Source organism: Scophthalmus maximus, chromosome 4 (assembly GCF_022379125.1).
Source record: "Scophthalmus maximus strain ysfricsl-2021 chromosome 4, ASM2237912v1, whole genome shotgun sequence".
NCBI lineage: Eukaryota > Metazoa > Chordata > Actinopteri > Pleuronectiformes > Scophthalmidae > Scophthalmus > Scophthalmus maximus.
This window is the reverse complement of record NC_061518.1, coordinates 28,284,826-28,296,100: the sequence shown is the minus strand read 5'-3', so window position 1 is coordinate 28,296,100 and position 11,275 is coordinate 28,284,826. Positions and strand designations below refer to the sequence as shown.

The 11,275-nt window shown below is 41.0% G+C and overlaps 1 long non-coding RNA gene across 1 annotated transcript; it reads left to right on the top strand.

Annotated features, from left to right (window-relative positions):
• The first annotated feature begins 1,292 nt into the window (after positions 1-1,292).
• Positions 1,293-9,486, top strand: LOC118302896. Its single transcript, XR_004790651.2, has 3 exons — positions 1,293-1,991; positions 7,930-8,155; positions 8,270-9,486. It is a non-coding gene; the product is annotated as an uncharacterized LOC118302896 (long non-coding RNA).
• The last annotated feature ends 1,789 nt before the right edge of the window (positions 9,487-11,275 follow it).

The following is an 11,275-nucleotide window of genomic DNA, read 5'->3' as shown; positions in this document are numbered from 1 at the left end:
TGAGTCTCAGGTTGTAGCTATTCGCTCTCTCAACGACTTTGCACAGAATTGCATCATGTGTTTTCACATCGGGTGCTGCGATCTGAATGTCATCCATGATGGCTGTGGCACCTGATATGCCTTCCAGCATGCAATCCATGATGCGGTGAAAAATCTCAGGGGCACATTTAACCCCAAATGGTAGCCTGAGCCACCTGAATCTACCAACTGGTGTGTTAAACGTGGTGAGGAGCGATGAGTCATCATCTAGTTCTATTTGGAGAAATCCAGATTTGGCATCCAGGACAGAAAATACTTTGGCACCTGGCATGGAGGACACAACTTCCTCAACTGTGTGGATGGGGTACTGCTTTTTTTTGGATTACTTTATTTAGATTGCTGGGGTCTATGCAAATCCTTATGTTCTCTCCACGTGTGACAGCTACCATGGAGCTGACCCTTTCAGTGGGCTTTTCAACTTTGGCGATGTAGCCGTTTCCTTCCATTTCCTTTAATTTCTCTATTATCTTTTTTAGCGCAGCAGGTTGCCTGCGCACAGCATGCACAACATCTTTAGCATTTGGCTCTATTTTTATGGGGTATTTTCCTGGCAGCGTCCCTGTTGTACGTACCAGTTCCAGAAAATCACTTAGACCTTCTGGGACAGTCTCAGCGGGTGTGTTGTCCTTAGCCAGATTGCTTTCGTGGGTTTTAGTAGCCTTTTGTAGGGAGTCAAGCCTGACTATCAGACCTTAAGCTTCTGCTGTTGATGATGTAGCTTTCAAACTTATCCAGTACTTTAATAGGATCTTTTTCTCACCATCCGCCGATTCTAGTGTTTTGTAGACTTCTCAGCCTTGTTCACCTATCCACGTGCCGAGCCAGCCCGCCTTCTGCTTAGCTTCTAGACCCAACAGCGGTCCATCAAAGACGAATGTGGCGTGACTTCTAAATCTGTATATAAGTCAGCGTCATCCCAGTCAATCCTCGGGTGTTCAAACTGCGGAGTAGCCATAACTACACTTGTTTAAAAGTCTGTGCTTGACAGAATTCTGACATCATGTAATATACCGTAACTCAGTAACTGAGACGTTGTGAACTGAGACGTTGTGAACTTCACGCTGCGTTGCTTTATTCTGCTTCCTTTTGCAACAGACACCGTTAACAACAAAAACCCACCCACAGAGGTACGGTGGCTGACAACGGACATTACGAGTAAAGCCACATTTGTGAATAGCGCTCCTAGCACCACACCAGTACATTACATATCCCACTTCTGACACCAATGTAGCGAGCTGTGGTTTGCACTTCAGAGAAACACATGGACTCTGCTTGCTTCCGTTTAAAGGCTTTTATTTTGACACGCTGCCGGACACAGACTTTCCCTTACAACATGCAGGGGTGGCATGAACCCAGCCAAGGACCACACTCACGGTTCTGTGACAGAACCGGACTTATCAACATAACGAACACAGTAGAACGAGTACAAGAATACAGGAAAGACACTGAACTTAAATTAACACACTAAATTACATTGAACACAAGCGAACCCTCGGGCAAACCACAAACCACGCCCCTTGGGTCGCCACAATATTGTACAAATTAGACTAATGTTTATTCAGTAAGTAAGCAATAATAGAAAATTAAAATGTGACATGTTGCTGGGATGAAAACATTATCATGAAAGCCATGAATATTCAGCTGCATACACATGTCTGTGCACACTGAATAAATAAAAATAAGGCCGCAAAACAAGATAAGGGTACACGTCTCACGTTGCCAGTCATAGCATCTGTATGTGTAGACGGTTGAATTGTTTTCATTTATTTCGGTCATTAAATACCATTGCATTGGAAGTTAGTGCACTGCTGTGACAAATCCAGGCCACTAGAAGGCGCATTCAGTTTAAGGGGCAGTGAACAGGATCGCCAACACACACTGAGGAAGAATAAATCCTCCTGCGTGAAGTAACAACAGCACAACGTGTGTGTCTCATCTGTTCATTCTCACAGGTCAGTAAATGTTTTAAATGTAATATGTTTATTGAATGTTAAGATTTACACATGTTTCTGACCAAATCGTTGCTCACTTGTTCAAATAAGCAGTGTGTGACAGAATCGTTCGAAATACAGATAAAGGGCTGTTTGCTAATTTCCGAATGCTAGCAGGCTCGTGGACTGTGGAATGGTGTGCGGTGAAAGCTGACTTAAAGCAGCGTGAAGTCACTAAATGCACTTTTATGATCTGTTTGTTTTATTGACAAAGGTAATTGTTTATTTGTTTTCGGAGGCTATATGATAACCAAATGCATTTATTGTTTGTGGTTATGATACATGAGATGTAAAAGATATGTTTTATATCTGAATTATCTTGTCCACACTGAGGAAGAATAAATCCTCCTGCGTGACGTTAACAACAGCACAACGTGTGTGTCTCATCTGTTCATTCTCACAGCTATTGCAGCTGTGCAGCAGGTTTGTCTCCATGGCTTAAGCAATTATATAAATTCAATGAAAAATATCAATCAATTAGTAGTAGTAGTAGATGACAGCGTGGTTCCACAGACTGGTTTCCATGACATTTTATACATAGTTCCCCAAAGGATGAAACCTTCCAACTTCAGTGATCCTCTGACTTTAGCAGCATCAACATTTTTAATTCGATCAATGCTTTGGTTTATGACCAAATACCCACCAAACTAATGACATAATACACATCAGCCTCAGAATATTTTTTGTTAAATAGCAAATGTTAAATGGACTATATTTATGTTACGCTTTTTCAAGTCTTTGGGCAGCTTTGGTTCTGTCATTGAATATTTCATTGGGTATTTTTATACACTTATAAATTAAGCTATCGGCTTCCATATCTATAAATGCATGCATGTTTTTTTATTTAATGTTGGTCTGCCTCTGACAACTGATAGTTATATCAGTTGCTACCCTCTGTATCAATCTTTGTTTCTTGCACTGCCTACACACTTGTTATGCCTAGTGGGACCAGTTAGCGGCAGACTGGCCTTCCACTGACAAATGTTGGAAAGTCTGTGTCAGCTTCATTGAGGTGGGGTGTTGGGGAGTTGGGAGTTAGTAGGCAGGGATGGTGTAGCAGCCAGCTCACAGAGGCTGCTTCAGGATGTGGATAATAAAACATGAGCACTGTTGGAATGGTAGGGAATGAACAAAGCAAAACAGAATATGCATGTCTTTACAACTGGCAGGTGAGGTGAGGGGAAAGATGCAATCTGAGGTTTGGAGACCTTTCTCTCTGTCTTGAACAAGCAGAGGTCCATACAGTTACCTTTGAACAACTATATAATTTGAAGTGTAACTTCACCCCAGCTCTGAGACTCACTCTAACCTCTGCTTAATTTTTAAAACTGCTAAAAACTGGGCAGGAGGTTGAGGGGATGAGGAAGATGGGGCTGGGTGTGAGAGTGACAGTGTTACTCTCAGTGATGACCTCGGCCCATAAAAATGGAGAGTGACACAGATTTGCACAACACCTATACCACGGATGGCTCTTTTGAAATGGAGGACTTTTCCCCTTCAGAATCTCATGAAGTGGGTGCAAAGGAGGATCAGTTCCCAGTCTCATGTATGCTGAGCTCTCTGAGCCGATGCAATGCAAGTGCAAGAGAGGGTGAGGGCAGTCTCTCAGAGTGGTAATGTAACGTTAGTTAGAAGGTTAATGTTAGCTAACATTCAAATAAGTTTTAAAGCTATGTAATTACCATGAATATCTTTGTAGCTGTTACATAAAAATGTCCAATGTTTGCTACTGGAATAAGACCAGACCACAGTTTGTCTATAAACACCATCTCCCCAGTTTGATAATTAAACTGCCCACATTTGATTAGATGGTGTTAACTTAAATATAAATATCATGACAAGGAGACTTCCCAAACAGATTACTCAATTAGAAATGTGATATTAAAAACCACTTTCAATGTGTTGGATCACGATACAGTCATATAATTTAGATTACAGCTCAAAAAAACACTTTGAAGTGTGTAATATCTCTTTTTACATTCCAGGAAGTCGTGTGCCAGTAAAAATTAAGCATGACCACCTGGTTTATGAACACGATGACAATTCATGTTTCACGCAGCTAGCATTACCTTAGTAATTCAGCTACACAGTTTAACTCCATTGCTGCATGTGTAAAAAGGCAACATGTTTGCTACGACTACTTTATAAACTGATAACATCACAACCAGTGGCATGGAGTGACTTTTACCCATATAACCAGAGCTGTGGGTTGTGGTGTAATTAATATGAAACGCCCTGTAGTCTTGTCAAACAAGTCCCTGTAATTGTCAGGGACTAGTCTGACAAGACTTGTCTTGGGTCTTTAAGACTATTAGCATTTATTTACTGACAAACAGCCTGAACTGCACATACGTCTCCCTGCTAGCTCAGATCTGTACAGCTCACTTCTAACTCTCTGCTCCAGTCACCAGCCTCACTATCTCATGTCCAAGGTAGAACTGCTTGACTTTCGATCCCTCATCCCTTCAGCCTTTGACCCTTCAACCCTTCAACCCCTCATGCCTTAAGCCCTTCAACCCTTCATCCCTTCATCCTTTCAACCCCTCATCCTTTCATCCCTCCCTCCTATTTTTCCGATCATCGCAAAATGCATTATACTCAATAAACTTCAATATCCATAATTTGGAGGCGTGGTCCTGTGAGTGACCTGACACTATGCTGACGGGACGTGACCTCCGGTACCTGCTTCTTCCTTCTAATCATCCACACACCTTCTCATCACACGACTCACCACTTTGTATTTAAGGTCTGGTACGACCACTACTTCTTCGCTAGAATGTTGCCTTAGCAAGTGGTATTGTTGCTTTGGCAAAACTAATCTGCCAGTCTGTGTTTACTACTTGTTTCTTGTTTTTTGTGCCGGCTTATTCATTGCCCTATCTCTGCCTATACGCTTGGTTCTGTTCCCCTGGATTCCCCTCAGTCGACTCTTTGCCCCTTCTCCCTGGACATGCACTCTGCCCCTTTGCACTGGTTATGTAATAAATCTTGTTGCTCTGATTCCCGTGTTTGTGTATAGTGTCCTGTAAATTTTGTCCTGTACTTGTCTGAATCCTGACGACTGGTTAGCTAAAGTAATGCTGATGGCACACGGCTAATACTCAGTAATTCATTTTCACTGCTTAAAATTGATTTCTTTTCACCAGAACTGTGTGTTTAGTCTGGTCTTTCTAAAAAGCTGAAACATGGTAGTTTTCTGTTCTTATTCTTATCAGCTAAATCTACAACTGTCCTTACAGTGAGAATATGACAAGAACAACAATGAGAAAGAGGGAGTGTGAGACTTGGAAACTGTGTGTGTGTGTGTGAGTGAGTGAGCGAGAGAGGGAGGGAGAAAGAGACTAAAGCAGTCAGTGCCAGTAAGTGGATATTTTTCTAAAGCCAAGAACCTCTTTAAAACAAAATGCCGCAGAATAAGCTCTCCTCCTCTCTCATCATCCATCATCTGTGCAGACACACTAAATCATATGCCACAGGTGCCCCTATGATCACAAAACAGAACCCCTGTCACAGAGACTAGAATTACTGACAGATGCAGTGTGGAAGGAGAAAAGAGGAGTCTGGCTCATGAGCAGAGGGGAAAACTGCTCTATTTGGGTTGGCAAGACAAGACTCAACATCAACACTTGCACTGTCTGTAGAAAAAAAACACTATGCATTTAGAGATGATGTAAACATCATCTCTATTTTTTTCAGATGGATTATTCCTCAACTTAAATGTGAAAAGAAATGGTTAAAAATACGCAATTACATCCTTTTGGTTGAAAGAATAGTTCAATATTTTGGTAAATACGCCGACTGACTGTCTTTCCAATAATTATATGAGAAGACTGACAACTCTCTTGTCTGTGTAAAGTTAAGCTTTATTCTTAGCTTACATAAAGAGAGAAAGCTGACTACCTCACTTCCCTTATAACCACAAGCTGTTTATATTTGTGTTTCAATACAGATTATATAATACTGAGTTATAGAAGTGTTTGTTAGTGTATTGTTGGACTTTAAACAAGGCCGGCCAAACATAGCCATTTCTCCCTGCTTCCAGTCTCTATGCTAAGCTAAGGGATTTGCCTCCTGGGTATAGGTCCTAACCTTAAACACAAACATGAGAGTGTTATCACTCCCATGACGGGTATCAGGTGGCTTTGGCTCAGCAGATAGAGCGGGTCATTCACTAGCCATTGGTGGTTCGATTCCCGACTCCCGTTGTCTGCATGCCGAAGTGTCCTTGGGCAAGACAGAATTGCCCTGATGGCTTTGACGCATGTGTTTGAATGGTGTGTGATAGAAAAAGCGATGTATTTCGAAGCGCTATATGAATGTGTGTTAATGGTGTTAATTCACAGTCGCGCCAAGAGCATGGCTAAAATGTACATGGACAGTTTGGGTAATATCTTGCTCCATTCTCCATTCCAACTGTTGTTCTTACTTCCAAGAATATAAAGCTAAAACAAGGACGAAAATTCAATGACCAGCTTCTTAAATGGACCATTTAAGTTGTATTCTCTGTTACCATTGGAAGAAGAAGATAAACAGACAAATGGGAACCAGACCAAAAGAGTGTGTGTGTGTGTGTGTGTGTGAGACAATTGTTTTAATAGTTTCTCTGCATATCATGAGTGACGCATTAAACAGAATTTTATGTGAAACAAAAACCTTCAGCTCTTGATCAAAGGACGACACAGTTGTCCATCTGAGCCTTGGTCAGGCTCCTCTTCTCAAGTACCCTAAATCGTCTATGTAGAAAAAGGATTTAATACTTCCTCTGGATGCCAACAATAGATTTTCCACACCATAACCCTATGTGGTTTTAATAATGCAAGGAGGAATGATTAAGACTGTGAAGGTGATTTTGAAGACAGAAATGCAATAATGTTTGAGCATTTGCTTGCAAGCCTGAACCCGCATTATGAGCAGTGATAATATTAAACATTTAGTCAAGTCAACATTTAAGTAGCCCAACCACAGTTTTTCAACAACCAGGCCTTTTACAGTGGATGTTAGGGAGTGAAGAGGTGGCAGACCAGTGGATGTGTGCAAAGAATTGACTATTTATGCACAAACAAGTAATCTCTTTGTGAATTGAGTTGGCATGGCTGCTGATATACTGAAAATGGGACTGATACTTCTGGAATCTATATTTCTCTCCTTTCCACTTTCTCAAAAGCCGATACTAAACAATATCTCCGCAAATGAGGCCACATGGAGACATAAATGAAAGTGAAAGCACACACACACTTTATTTGATTTGCCCTCTCCAGTCTAGTTGGCTGGCCCTGTGAGGTGAGGTAACTGGTGTGTTTACAACTGTATGCTTCCCCCACATGTTGGTTAAAGATGGCCTGATGGGGGGGTTTCCCACATGGACGGAATGAGGAAGACTTTTCGATAAGTGGTGAAACATCTTCATGAATCAAACGGTAAAAAAAATAGGAGTAATGTCTGAATGTAAAAGGCTCTGTAGAAATAAGTGTGACAGTGGGAATTGCAGCACATTCATGCTGTGAACAAGCAAACTCCATTCTGTAGCTGTAAATTATCCCATTGTATTCAGTGTAAAAATACATGGTTGGAAAGCCTTTAAGACATTAATTTGACAAAAAGGTGTTGGCGCTTGGTGTGTATGGAAGAAAATAATAGCCATTATAATTTGGGTTTACAAGCAGATTATGCTATGAATATCATTAACATTTTATACTTTGAAAATTCCCCTTTAAATTTATTGTTAATCATTAGTGAATATTTTATGCCCAACATAAAAAAGGTCTTCTCACAATGAGCCGAGCCAGCATGCACAATAACAGGAGCCTGAAACGAATGTAGCTAATATTGTGTATAATATACATTGTGTGTGTGTGTGTGTGTGTGTGTGTGTGTGTGTGTGTGTGGCATACGGCCATAGGTCTATCCATTCTCCATCCTGTGTGGACATCATCACTTAAAGTTATGCTAAGCAGGATGCGTGGGGTCTCATACAGGATTCGACGCAGGAGGTCTGCCTGGAGGTTCCAGTGACCCTGATTGGAGCGACACCCAGTCCGGCTCTCCAATCAGATACGTCAATCAAGACTACCCTTGCTTTAAGAATGGACCAGAACATCACTCAGCATGCCATTGAGAGACAATAAGTGAGCAGTGCGATCTGTGCTTTGAATATTGATTGGTTTGTGCAAAACTCACTTTTAAGAATTCGATTTATTTAACTACACAGGGCACAAAATATGTCTGTTTTGTTTTGTTAGTTTCAAGAAAAGAAGAAAACCATGTACCCAGCAGTAAGGGATGATGGCTCTCAGGGACCCGGAGCTGTTCCAAGAGAGACCTGGCTTCACCAATCTAGTCCAACACCAGATCTCCCTCAAAGAGGCGGATCCCAGATGGAAGAAAAGCTACCGCATATTAGAGATGTTGGCACCAGCACAAAAAGAGATTCAGTTGATGCTGGACCTGGAAATCATTGAAGTGTCAAACAGTGAGTGATGCAGTCTAGTAGTTCTGGTGCTGAAGAAAGATGGCTCGTTGAGATTCTGTATTGACTTCAGGCACCTCATACCCAATGCCCAGCATCGATGAACTGCTGAAGAGTGTTGGAAGATCAACATTTATGAGTACATTGAATCTGAGCAAAGGGTACTGGCAGGTGGCCTTGGCACCTGAGGCAAAAGAGCTGACCGCCTTTACAACACCAGGGATGCCATTAGGTCTCCAGGGTGACCATTAACCTCTGGAAACCTTCCAGAGGTTAATGGACCTGGTCCTGTGAGACAGAGGGGAACCCTTAGGGACTTCTAGGACTTCAGAGAAGGCCCAACATATCAGCATTTTAAATATCATATTTAACATATTTCAATCAATAATAATTATCTATTTTAATCATATTTTGCTATTGTATTGAGTGGAACAAAAAAAACATTGCCTTACGCCTTCCAGAAGGCCACTGACATCTAGACGGTTCAGTGAGTGCGAAGTGTGAGGGCCACCATAGTAATGACATTTAGAAGCTAAAGCATCTGGTGAATAATTTCAGTGTGCCATGTCAAAAGATTCCCTGGGGAGACAAGCGCCTCTTTAACGTTCATCGGGGGTTCCAACTGTGTTTAGAATTCATTTAATAAAGATTCTAGCTAGTTTGTGGGTTTATGAATATGTGTTTTGTCAGCTATGTATATTTTGGTTGTCATGTGAATATATTTGTATATAGAGCACCTTGAGCACCCCTTTGTGTGGTAGCACCCAATGGTGGGTACTAAATAAGGCTGCCTTAATTCCAGCTCCGGTGTGTTATGTCATTACTGCTGGTCACTGCAAAGCTGTACTGCCTTAAAGTGGAAATATTTGTAAATAAATGCTCATGTTTGGGGTTTACTGGATTTTCTGCTTATGCCTCAGCAAATTGTTCACTTCTGCTCACAATTGTTTTTATCATATTTCACTTAATAAATATCTACTAGATATCTAATATTTGTTTTTCTGTTGCAACCCTTTCCCTTCACGAGCTGGGTCGTAACAGTGTATGTGTGCTTGCGTGCGCATATAAGGAGAGAGTGAGATCTTGTCTACATATGACTCAGTGTTGAATGTCTTTCAAAGCATCTTTATTTACATCTCACACCCTCAGATCGCATATTAGCTATATAGTCATTATATTTATTTAGCTGCCAGATGAGATTGACCAAGAGACAGTTTGTATATGTGTTGCCCAGAACAGATGAACTAAATACTGGCTCTAAAGTGGGCCTTTCACATTTTTACATTACCCACCATAACTTCTTCTACACACTTGTAAGGAGAGAGCGAGGCAATGGCATTCAGTTGGTCATAGTTTTCAACGTCACTGCTAGATGCCACTAAATCCTACACACAGAACCTACTGATGGCAGGTCAGAATAGGCTCAAATAAATCAATATTGTAATGGCCAACATTGGTATAACACAATATGACAGCAATCTGTTGCCTGTATATTTCTGAATTAGAATCAGAATTGTGTTTATTGCAGAGTAAGGAATTTGCTTTGGTGATTTGCTACATTACAAACATAGTTAATAGAAAAATAAGGGGAAGGATAAATCAAATTATAAAGCAAGTACTGTAAGTACAAAGGGAAGGATGAAGAAAGGAACTTCAAGTTCAAGAGCAATAAGTGAAACAAACCGTAGAATAAAAGAAATGTTTAAAAATGTTCAATATGACAACTTACGATGCAAGCAATACGATGCTAAGATTCACAGCTGTACAGGTTGTTCAGAAAATAAGTGGGGGACTATGACCTTGTTGATAAAACTGGCTGAAGAGGGGAAGAAACTGTTCTTGTGAAGTTTTGGTCGCTTACTACCAGAGGGCAGTGTCTCAAACAGATTGTGTCCGGGGTTGGAGGGGTCAGCTGCAATTTTACCTGCACACCTCAGAGTCCTGGAGGCGTACAGTTCTAGAAAGAATGGCAGGCGATCACATCTGCAGGGCAGCAGTCTTCCCATGTCCTTGGGAGTGACAGCAGTGTACCAGACGGTGATGGAGGAGGTGAGGAGGTGAGAGCTCTGAGATCAGCTGTAAAACAACACAACACACAAAACCGAACAAAGATTGTACAAAATAATATTCATTATTTCACAGTGAAAGACGACAATGCGATTCATTAATACTGCAATGCCGTTTGCAGCTTTAGCTCTAGTACATTGTCAATGTTGTACCACCTGAAAAGTCGGCACCCAACGCTTGCTTTGCAAGGCTAAAGTGGAATGTCATCCTCCCAACAATCAATCACATCTGTGTTAGCTAGAACAAGCTGCAGTGACAACAACGCACTCCAAGGATTTGCTTTATTGAGGAAAAGGATTGGAAGCTAATAACCGTGGTGGACGGTGAGGGGTTTCATGAACTACTGAGCTACATGGAACCAGGGTTTGGATCCCCTTAAGGGATGCAGTTACTAGCCGCATTGAGAAGCGGTACATGGAAAAGACAAACCAGCTTATGTAATTCATTAAATGACTGTCACATAACTAATGTGCCACTAATGTACAGTGTTTGAATAAAATTCAAATTGTGAAATAGACATGTGTTCTATTATGTACTTATTGTAAATGATTAACTGACCATTTATTATTAAACTGTTCAACTATCACTTAAGGAAAATGCAAGAAATTTGAAACAGCAGGCAGTGCATTTGACTCCATTCTTAAAACTGTCTGACTTGAAATTGTTCAACTATTTAAGATAATTTTTAGATTGTAGATTTCAATTAAATGGT